We start from the raw sequence: 11998 nt of genomic DNA, 5'->3' as shown, positions 1-11998 counted from the left end.
TGTAATCTCTATTGTGCCTTGTCACAGGACAATTAAATCACTCCACCGGAGTCCTGCAGAGCTGTAAGGCTGCTAACGCAGGTTTGAACGCGGAGAAATATCGTGATTACTGAATGTAAAATAACTTCATAGAGGTGTATGTTAATACATGCGTTTGTATACAGCTAACAATGTTTTTAAAACATATCAGTCACGTTAAACCACCTAAACGAAAATAGCCCTTTTTCCATACAGTTGCGGTGTGTATCACTGCGCAGCGCTAATGTATGTGTAAACGTTAATGTCCGGGAACTATCTTCTAGCGGAAGAATTTTAGATCTGCGGTATTTTTTTTTTTTTTTTTTTACATCTGCTTGTATTTTTATATTTCAATTAAGTGCTTATATTCTATAGTGACCTTTTTATAAAATAATTTGACATGGCCCAGCTTTGAGTTTCATTGTAAGGCACAGAGGACTTATTTTCGACAATCATTTGATTGCGGTGAATGAAGTACAATAGTGCCATCTAGAGGTAAAATTAACCCTAACCCTAACTTTTATAAAAACTTTTTTTTGTGATAAATTCATTTTTGCAAAGAATTATACATATACAAACATTCCTTTGATTTATTTGCATATATATTAGAAAACATAATCACTGTATTTTTTACAAGAATGCATTAAATGAGTGCATGATATACCCGATAGTGTAATTTCACTCCCATCTTTATGCATATTGTCAGGAAATCTTTTTAGAAAAATTCAAAAGCAAAAAGCATTATTTTCAATTCTGTGATTCCAAGTATGAAAATAGTTTTGATACAAAATACCTTCTTTTGCACTTCTTGGTAGCTCCTATATCGGGACAGACATATAAAATCAGATATAAAGAATATTTTTCTCTTGATCAGTGTAAATTCATAAAGTATATTTGGTCTTTTTAGGCTTGTTTTGGCAGCTTCGGTTAGTTTATATGTTTTTTTTCCTTCTACACTTGTCAAGCATCACAGATTTTCCGTAATAAACTGTAATAGTGTATGACACTGCAGAACGCAAACAGTTGTTATGAACCTAGACAACATCACTTCTGTCTCCTGGATAACATCACTGTTCTTTATATGACAACGGTGGAACATTTCTCTTCATATTTTTTCTCATTATGAAAACACATCCTTTAAATAAGGTAGTGCAGATAAACATTCACTCACTGCCTTGTCTGTCTAATGTAAACATCTATGATTAAAATTGGTTTATAATGTCACAAACAGACATGTTAAAGCTTTTAAAGTGTGCAGTCTATCGGCTGCTGTTGGTCACTGCATACTGAGTTTGGGTCTGCTGCAGAAGTTCAGTGACTGCCAAGAGTTTTTTCAAGATGTGCTGTGAGAGAAACAGAACAATTTCACACAACATGAAACCATAAATACTGGTTATCATTATAAAACATGTCCGGAGTTAATGGTACCTGCTGTGCGCCCCTCTCATTACTGAGCATCCTCAGCTCGTCTAAGTGTGTGACACAGAGCTGATGAAGGGCAGCGAGGTCACGGGCCAGGTCAGTGTTAAAGTGCTCTGTGGGTTCAGGCAGCTCTGGGATGTTCTGAAGAGCAAATGTACACAAACAGTAAAGACACACTAGACATACGCCACAAGGCACATGAATATGACTTAATCATTGTGGTTACTGTGGTTGAGTATTTCCATGTCGATAAATGTGGACCCTGGAGCAATTGTGCCCCCTGGAGGACATCAAATTTATTTCTTACAAGATTGAGTTACTACGGAGCCCCGCATATGGCATGCAGGAAAAAGGTAGGCTAAAACGTGCACAACATTACTATTTCGTTCCCTCCGTAAGTTACACTGTAACAAAATATATTTTTTTTGAAGTTGTAAATAAAATAAATATATTCAAAAACAAGAAAATACAATATCAGTCTTTGTACTTCAAAGATGTCTTGTTTAATTCAATGTGTTACTTGATATTTCTTTGTAATTATTTCCACAATTCAATAGAAAAAATTGTTTCCATGTTAATCCTATTCCACATTATTTTCAGCAACATTTGCAGTAAAACGAGGTGTTTTAGAGAAGCTGACAAACCCCAAGTTCATCCAAAAAATGTGATCATTCTGTGTTTGTTGCTCTTGATAAATGGATTTACTCCTTCCATGTACGGCTCCTGAGATGGGACAAAATTAAGTATTTGATAAAAGCAACAATTATGGAACATGGAAAGTCTATAAAATGTATTAAAATCCATTTTAAGTGTTTGTTTTACTTTGGCCCCAAATTCCACCAGGTTGGCCAGATTCTGGACTGCTTTGGCCACTAAGGTGAGTGTCCGGGATGCGATAGGGGGAAGGTGGGTCTGCAGAGATAGTATGTTTTTTTTTTTTATGGTCATTCATTTATAACTTGCCAAAAATGTTGGTGATGTTTCTTAAAAAAATATATAATTATAATAATTAAATTAAATTGACTCACAATTGTTTTTTTCATTTACACTCACCAGCAATGATGTTAAAAATTCTTGGGTTGACAATAGCAGGACAGATCAATCTGAGGAAGACAAATCCACTGGAAGAGACAGAAAAAAAAAACTTTTATTTTTATATGTAAATATTAATTATTATTATAATAATAATACTACATTATATACTTGTTGAAATAGTATTTAATGAAATAACAATTTTTAATTAATTCTAAATTTTCAAAATTTTCCCAAAATTTCCTCCAATAAAACAGAAATTTCCATACCTTACAACTCTAGTTCTCATGGTTGTATTTCTGGGCCACTTCTGCTGTACAGCTTTCTGTAAACACCCATAAATGAACCTGAGAGTCCTGCAAAAAAATCATCAATATGTACAAAATATTATTTTCTCACATTATACCATGTTCTGAATTTATTAGCAGTAGTCCTAAGTCATGTCCGTGACTCACAGAGGGAGGATTTCAGCAGCCATGAATATTTTTTCCACCAGCTCGACACAATGTTCAGGAGATGAGCGAGATTTACGTTCACATCCTCATTCTTCTCCATTTTAGAGGGATTGAGCTAATTTACAGTGGAAACAAAGTATGTTTACCAGGCATAAAAATGAGAGTGAACATTCACAAATGACCAATCTAAATGACTAGACTACAACAACATCAGATCCAAAAATGGTTAATTCATTTTTGAAGCCTATCAGTTGCATAATTTGACATGCAAACAGGCTTGCCAGTCATTATAGGTCGTTTAGATATTAAAGTTTTACAGATTTCTGTTTAATAAATAAAGAGATGATGGTAATATTTAATTAAATACAATTTATTATAATGTAATAATTAATCCTAATAATTGAACTAGCAATTATTAAAAAAAAATATTCCACGGCAGAATAAAAACTTTTTTCTCAGAAGTGCATGGAAAAAAAAGTCACATTACTTTTTAATTTGAACTAGCATTTTCAGTAGACCTCAGTGAAAAAAACAACAACAAAAAAAACACCAAGGATATGTTGCCTTCAAGCATTATCATGCATATTACATCTTAGTTTACATAAATGATTCTAAGCAATACCTCACAGGACTGTCGAGACTCCATGATCTTGAGGATGGTGTCTTTAAGAGCATGGTGAACGAACGGGGTGGCCGTGGCCTTCATGTACTGCTCCATCAGAGTACTGGCCAGAGTGGTGGCGCGAAAAAGAGTTGGTAGCTTCATCTGGAAAAACAAACAACTCTGAATAATTCTAACAAATTCAGCCATGCAGCATGACGAGGAATAAAAGACGTACCTTCAGCGCTGATCTCACGGTCATTGAGCTCTCGGAGCAGCTGGGCCTCCAGGTTCTCGTGCCTGAATATCCTGAGCAGAACGCTGGCCAGGAGAGTACGGTCCTGTCCACACACGTGGGCCAAAGCACTGATCACATGCAACTCCTTCAGCAGAACCAGCTGGAAATGATCAAATAATACATGCTGGAATGAGTTGCTAGTTCTAATGTAAACTAGTTTGGTCTCTACCAAGGTTATTACTGTTAACTAAAACTATTGAAAAGGTTTTGTTAACTGAAATACAGCTGAAATGAAAAGTAATACTAAAATTTGAAAGTTTACCTTGACAGCTAACAAAAATAAAGCACTAAAATTATTAACTGGAAATGAAAAAAAACTTAAGACTAAACTAAAAATGAAATAAAAGGAATTCAACATTTAAAAAAATGACAACACAAAAAATATTACTTAAATTCAAATGCAGGCTGAAAATATAAAAATAAATTCTAAAAATTGTAATTAAATACCATAAAAATATATAAAATAACAAAACATACACTAAAATATCAATGCTCGCAACTGCCAAAAATATTTCTCACTGGTCATTACTCTGTATTTTCAGAATTCCCAAAATTTCTATGAATTCTGAGTTTACATCTTGCAAGTGTGAAATTTTTTGGTTTACACCACACAACACAAAAATAAAAAAGGTAACTGTGGCTTTTTTCTAAAAAGAAATTACAAATGACATTTTTTCCTCGCAAATGCAATTTTATGTTTCGCAATGATGTTAACTTGCAGTTCTGGGTTTATACAGTATCCTGCAAGTTTTTTTTTTTTTAATTGAGAGAAAAAAGTCTTAGAATTACCTTTCTTTTACCTATCTTTTGTATTCCATGGCAGAAACAGGCTTTCATAATAATGTGACAAATTTCTAAGGGGAAATTCTGTGGGAAACTATATAGTGCCTTGACTTCAGGATATAACTGGATTTTTTTTTTTTAGATAGAAGTGTGCTAAAGCTTTTCTAAGTAATCGACTTTTAACCAGCTATTAAATTGTGCACATGAAAATTGACAAAAAAAACTTTAACTTGTACTGAATAATCAATAATATCTCAATATGCAGATTTTTTGTTGCAACATTCCATTGATTCCTCAGTTCCTTGAATCAGCGTTTTTTCAGGGGTCAGACTAATGTTTTTATATTGTGACTGAAATGCGATATGTTGTAAGTTCTAGGTCAGTTACTAGGGTTTAGTTAAATGTTGACCCTTTTCATATATCAGCTCATGTATGCCCCCAATGAAATCCCACCTCTTTTAACTCATTGTACACTTCCACGGGCATGATCTTCTCCACAGAGTAGCGCACTCTCAGGCGGAGTGAACTAGGTGCCATGTTCTTCAGAGGAACGTGGGAACTCAGGGGAAACCACTCGTCAATCATCTGACCCCTTTTGAGCTGACACAGAGGGCAGCACATGAACACTGCGGGAGAAGAGCGCATGTCATTCCTCATACAAAAACAGTTCAGAAAGTCTGAACATGAAGTAATAAGAAGAAACGTACAAATATCATTCTCTTTGCTTTTTTTCGTCTTGTTGCTCAGGCTGATCTCAAACCTGTTGATTTCGCTGGACAAGTCACTGCAGGAATTTTGGGAAACATTAATAAAAACTTTCAATTTTATACAATTAATATCAATATCTGAGGAGGCGGGCTTACTCGAAAATAAACTCCTCTGTCCACACAGGGTTCTGGCCCTCCCGCGGATGGGTCTTTGCTACTTGAATGCTGTTCAGGTAAATGTTGCAGTAGGCATTTGTGAAATGTTTACTGGGAAGTGTGTGAGCCTCCTCAACATTGAGAAATAAACTGCTGACCTGTAAAGACACATCTGAGTAACACCGCTGTAATTCATATGACATGAGACAACAGGAAGTAAATGAGTGTTTACCTGACGCAGGCGTTTGTTTGAGCAGGGCTGGCTGGGTTTCCTAAGGTTATTACAAAAGGTTTGCAGACATTTCATCCAGTCCTATGCAGTTGAAGGGTGTAAGAAGTGAGCATGAATAAACTGAACAGAATTATATTCAGTGTTCTGCAGTGCAACCAAAACATTTTTTCAATCTTCACTGCTGCAAAATGACAATATTACAGCCAAAAAGATTATTTCTAAATATCTAATTGTAATACATATGCACTTCAGTTCAAACGTTTGGGTTTCAGTTAGATATTTTTCTATTTTTCAAAGTCGTCTCTTATGCTCGTCCATAATGAATGAAAATATCGTAATGAAAGTAATATTATGAAAGATTCGCACAATTCAAAATAACTGCTTTCTATGTTAATATATTTCAAAATATAATTTATTCCTATGATGACAAAGCTGATTTTTCAGCATCATTCCTCCAGTCTTCAGTGTCACATGACCCTTCAGAAATCATTCTGATATGCTGATTTCCTGCTCAAGAAACATTACATATTTTCATCAAAGCTGAAAAAGGTTGTGCTACTTAGTATCTTTACATATTACATTTTTAGAATTGTTTGATGAAAATAAATGTCTAAAGAGCTCTTATATGAAATATCATTCAACACTTGAACACAGTGTGACTGTGGTGAAAGTGTTTAGCCAGTATTGCTAATGAAGGCACCGGTACCTGAGCTTGTTCTGGGGTCTCTCCAGCAAAGTAAAAGAAACACTGCTCCTCGCTAAAGTGCTGTACAACTATCTGGAAACAGTTTGGCCTGCAGAAAAACCCCAAAATACCTACATTTATTTGAATCAAACCTAAAGTTATTATCTATTATCAGTGCATAACACAGCGAGAAACAAACCTGCCAAACATGCTGTCATGGACCTCGTACACAGAACACACACTCAAGTCGATTAAACCCTTTGGTTTAGTTGCTCGTTTCTCACTCTCAAAGTAAATCAGCTGGGAATCATTCCCTTCAAGGATGAAATACAGATTTTTCCATCTTTTTCCTTTTCCTATAAGAGCCACAAGACAAAATATCTTAGTCCAATTATTTTGATAACGCCTTCAATGGGAAATTACGCTGAAATGTTAGCAATACCTTTATTGAACAGGACATATCCTTTCTTCACAATGTTTTTATAGAAAGCATCCTTTGTCTTTCTACGGATGGTGTTGTAGATTTCTTTACCTTCGACGGTGTCAGTAAGCACCTGCTCCTGGTGCTGATGAAATCACACATTTCAGATCATTTCACACAATAAAATGAATCAGTTTTCAACAAGTGGCTGTTGCACATACTTGGACGGATAGAGCTTCTTTGAGGTAGTGGCCCTCAACTATCTGCTCCTTTCTGTAGTGTTCAATGATGTCATCAATACTGTACACACAAAAACAAAACAACACAGGAAATACGTCATGGAACTCAAATTTTAAACATTCCAAAAGACATAAAATGCTCACAAATTGCATTTACCTGTTGTAGTAACGGCCTCCCATCATAAACTGGTTTCTGGGTGTGGGGCTGATTTTGAAGCGCTTTCTGGTCTCAGTGGTGCGGAAGTACAGCGAATAGTCCCCAGGTGTGCTGTCAGATGGGCGCACTAAAAAAACTGCCCACCTGCCCAACTGGGGCGAGCAATTACAGGAGTTAAGCAGGTGTAACCCTTTGCGATTTATTGCTTTTAAACACTTTTTCCTCTGACTGACCTGTCATCAGCAGGTTGTAAGCCTCTTTCTTGCTGATCTTGCCATGAAACCAGCTGAAACAGACAGAAGATGTTGAGCAGATCATAAGAGATGTGACATGAATATAATCACAGATTTCTATTAAGTTTATGCAGTACATAGTTTGTACTACTACTGGAAACTAACACTAAATAATCAAACTCACGCTTTCCCCTCGTGTGGGTCTTCTTCACGCCCCTGTGAATGTGATGATATAGGATAACCTGTCTTAATACTTTACATATACATATTCCTCCAGTTAAGGACACACATACATTTTTTAATCTAAACATTGTTTCTACTCACCACTTCCTTCACCAGGTCTTGGACTATAAGACCCTGCTCATCTGTTCGGACATTTGTCACCCACAACCAGCCATCCTCCAGTTCATTATGAACTATAAATGTATCGCCTTTGAAGAAACTGTGAGCAAAAGAAGTCTAATTAAGTTTCTTAATATACTTTAAAATTGTATTTAATTGAATTTAATTGAATTGAATTTTCAGCATCATTACTTCCATGTCACCTTCAGAAGTCATTCTAATATGCTGAAGGCTCTTATTATCAATAGAAAAAAACTTATGTGCTGCTTAATATTTTTGTGTAAACCACGATACATTGTTTTTCAGGATTCTTTTATGAATAGGAAGTTAAAAAAAAAACAGCATTCATTTGAAACATAAACCTTTTATAACTCTATACTGTCACTTTTGATCAACATAAAGTGTCCTTACTGAACAAAAGTAATAATTTCTTTTTTAAAAATCTTACTGATTAATATGGATTGTATGTATAATATGGATTGAAGGTGTTTTTTTTTTTGTTTTTTTTTACTATGTTCTCTTGTTCTTTTTTTCTGTATATGGTAAGAAAATATCAAAATAAACAGTTTAAAAAAAAAAAAATCTTACTGACCCCAAACTTTACACATTTATTTGAAAATAAGATATAATAAAATCAAATGACCTGATCTCATCAGTTTCAGGCACTTTGGTGTATGGGAGAATTGCTCGCACCCTCCTGCGGTCTTCAACAGGCTTACAAAACAAAACATTGTTTTTTATATATTGTGAAATTATTTAAGGTTTATAAATATTACAAAATGTTTTCATTTCTATGTCTACCTCTGGAGGGGCGACTGGTGATATCAGCCTCTCTCCTTTCAGCAGACACGACTTGTAACTGTAATAACCAATCAGATCCGACAGAGAGGAGAAACGACGGCCTCCAATGTAGTAGTCTCCACACATGGCGATGATCCTGCAAACATTCATTACTCAGGTCACAGACATCATCTCCATTATCTAGGCACAAAACCTTTTAGATTAAAATGAAAGCAAATAAAGATTTCTGAAGCTGCGGAGAAAGATAACATGAACAAACACCTGAAATGGTTGACTGTGTTGGTCATGCTAAGGAAAGACAACACAAAGGAGCCGGGTCGGCGGTCACTCTCCCTGATGAGGTAGCTGCCAGCCATCCTGGCCTGAAGCAAACGCTCCTCTGCGATCATTCGGTCCAGCTTCCCGTGATACCACCTGAAGAGTTACAAACTCTATTATGTACTCACCAAATCATCTTTTACTATTTTCATCACAGTTCAAAGTAAAAGTTCACCCAAAAACTAACATTTACTCACCCTCAGACCATCCAAGATGTAGATGAGCTTGTTTCATCTGAACAGATTTGGAGAAATTGTATTACATCACTCACTCACCAATTGATCCTCTGCAGTGAATGGGTGCCGTCAGAATGAGAGTCCAAACAGCTGCTAAAAACATCTAATACAATTCACAAGTATTCCACACACTCCAGTTCATCAATTAAAATTGTGTGTTTGTGAGAAATAAATCCATCAAGATGTTTTTTTAACTTCAAACCATTGTTTCTATTGCTTTTATAATGAAAAAGTAATCTTGTCGCAATCATTAGAGAAATATGCACAGATCAAGCACTCTTTACAAGTGGAAACAATCCTAAATAGTTTTAAACTAATATGTCAATGGATATTGATGTGAGATGACAACAGAAGATGAACTTTTGAAGGAAACATTATTATGGATTATGGAAAGAAGCTACAGTCAAAAAATTAAAACAGTTTTATGATGGATTTGTTTCTTACAAACATTCAGCTTTTCACTTCACGAGACATTAGTTGATGGACTGGAGTGGTGTGGATTATTGTGATGTTTTTATCAGCTGTTTGGACTCTCATTCTGACGGTACCCATTCACTGCAGAGGATCCATTGCTGAACAAGTGATGTAATGTGACATTTCTCCAAATCTGTTCTGATGAACTCATTCACATCTTAGATGCCCTGAGGGTGAGACAGTTTATTTATTTATTTTTTGTGGGGGTGAACTATCTCTTGAACTATCTCTTTGGGGGAAGTCGTGGCCTAGTGGTTAGAGAGTTTGACTCCAACCCTAGGCTTGTGGGTTCGAGTCTAGGCCGGCAATACCACGATTTAGGTGCCCTTGAGCAAGACACTGAACCCCAAACTGTTCCCCGGGCGGCACAGCATAAATGGCTGCCCACTGCTCTGGGTGTGTGTTCACTGCTCTGTGTGTGTGCACTTCGGATGGGTTAAATGCAGAGCACAAATTCTAAGTATGGGTCACCATACTTGGCTGAATGTCACGTCACTTTCACTTTAAACACTCATGGGATGCAAAATGTCATATTACACCGACTCACTGATTAGGAGGTGGCGCAGTGAGGCTTAAAAAAACTTCCTCATCCTCCCCGATTTCCTGCACATCCGCAGCATCGCCTTCTTCAATGATGCCAAGCGGAAGACTCGAAGTGGCTGGCAGACAAACCTCGGGACTCAGTGATGCACCTTCATGTGGAGGATCTGACATCCCCATCCCAACTCCTGGAAAAGACCCCAATATAACATGTCCAACACCAATACCACCTTCCTTTGAGGCCAACATGACTGTTTCAGGTCTCGGATCCTTTCCAAATACAGAATACGTGGCCCCAGGAGGCTGTTTAGGTGGTAAAACAGTGGTATGGATGGACAAAGCTGAGCATAGGTCTGAGATCGGTATCCCCTGACCACAACAGGCTGGTAACTGGGTGGTGCTGTCTCCTCCTGCCCCGGCCATCCGGGTCACCACTGAAAAGGGATCAGGCTCCTCACCGCCACCCTGGGTTGCCATCATTGTCACCCTGGGAAGCTGACAATGAAAGCTGACAAAGTTCAGGAGGGTTTCCCCTCCTGAAACGCAAAACTGCACCTTTATTCTCTTTTAGGAGAGTTTTCTCTTAATTCAGTGTGGTGGTTTGGGTCTAACACACGACAGGTAGCTTCAGGTTTTCACTGTTTAATTTTCTCCTAATCTGAAAATAAGGAAGGAAACAGTTAGAAAAACTCATATACTGTAATATGCCTTAGAAATACCGTTGTTTACAAATGTTGTAAGCGCATTTTTACCTTTGTAATCAGAACACGATCTTATTTAAGTGGGAATAAACATCAAATCTTTTATGAGGAGCTACATTTTCAGATCGAATAAGACAAATCAAAAACAGCATAAAATTAAATCTGCATTCGAATGACGGCTATGTGCGTTAGCTCGTTAGCTTGGTTTGGTTCTGGCCAGGTTTGACACCACAAAAGTCCAGCGTTTGAGGTTAGTTGAGCTCTTAGGCTTATTTACAGTGAGGTATGAGTGTTAATAAGTGGGGAAGAGAAGTTAAAGATGATGTTAAGGAAATTTTTCGTTACTTTTGTTTCACTCACTTTGGCTAGTTTCATGTTGAGAGTTGTGTTGTGAAGCCTCGCGCACTGAGCCTTTGCGCCCCTCAAACACTCCCACCTCGCGTGAATCCGCCCGCCGCGCTCCCGACCTCCAAGGCGCGTGCTCGTGGCCGCGCCTTCACCCTTCACAAAAGTTTCTCCCAAAATGCCATAGTCAGCTTAAGTTATTTTTGCTACATATTATGGACATGGGGTTTTCATCTAATTAAATTTATTTGTAGACACAGCGAAGCCATCTTGTAAAACTTTTATGTTTTCTATGTTATTTATTCTGCAGAAACAATATTTTCGCTTTTATATTAAGTTTATAGCCTACGTCTTTAACCATTAAAGATGACACGGATAATCATAATAGCAGCCTTGGTATATCTATTATAGGCATTTTATGCGAAATACCACAGCAGTATACTGACATAAAATTAATGTTTTCTAGAAAAGGTTTTCTCGGTTTTATTACAACTTTATACGTTTTTAAACAATAATGATGAGTATAATTATACATGGATAATCCAAATAGCCATTTTACATAGTATTAGAGGCAATTTATGCGAAATAGATTTAGTAAGCTGAGGTAACAATAATTCTATAAATTATATAAAATTTTTTAAAAATATATATGTTTATTTTTGTAACAAGTTATAATATTAGAGGCAATTTATGGTAAATATGCATATTACATCGGGTTAAAATTATAAAATAGTCTACTTTGACGATGCATGGACATTATTGTCGAATGCTGTTAGTTCCTCTCGTTGGCCTACAGAGGGCG

General features: G+C 36.6%; 1 pseudogene; it reads right to left on the bottom strand.

The window, feature by feature from the left end:
• Nucleotides 1–590: 590 nt before the first annotated feature.
• LOC113079586 (ras GTPase-activating protein 1-like) lies at nucleotides 591–10630 on the bottom strand (annotated as a pseudogene).
• Nucleotides 10631–11998: the final 1368 nt, after the last annotated feature.

The sequence above is a fragment of the Carassius auratus genome, unplaced genomic scaffold (assembly GCF_003368295.1).
Source record: "Carassius auratus strain Wakin unplaced genomic scaffold, ASM336829v1 scaf_tig00028626, whole genome shotgun sequence".
Lineage (NCBI taxonomy): Eukaryota > Metazoa > Chordata > Actinopteri > Cypriniformes > Cyprinidae > Carassius > Carassius auratus.
This window is presented reverse-complemented; position numbering and strand designations above follow the sequence as displayed.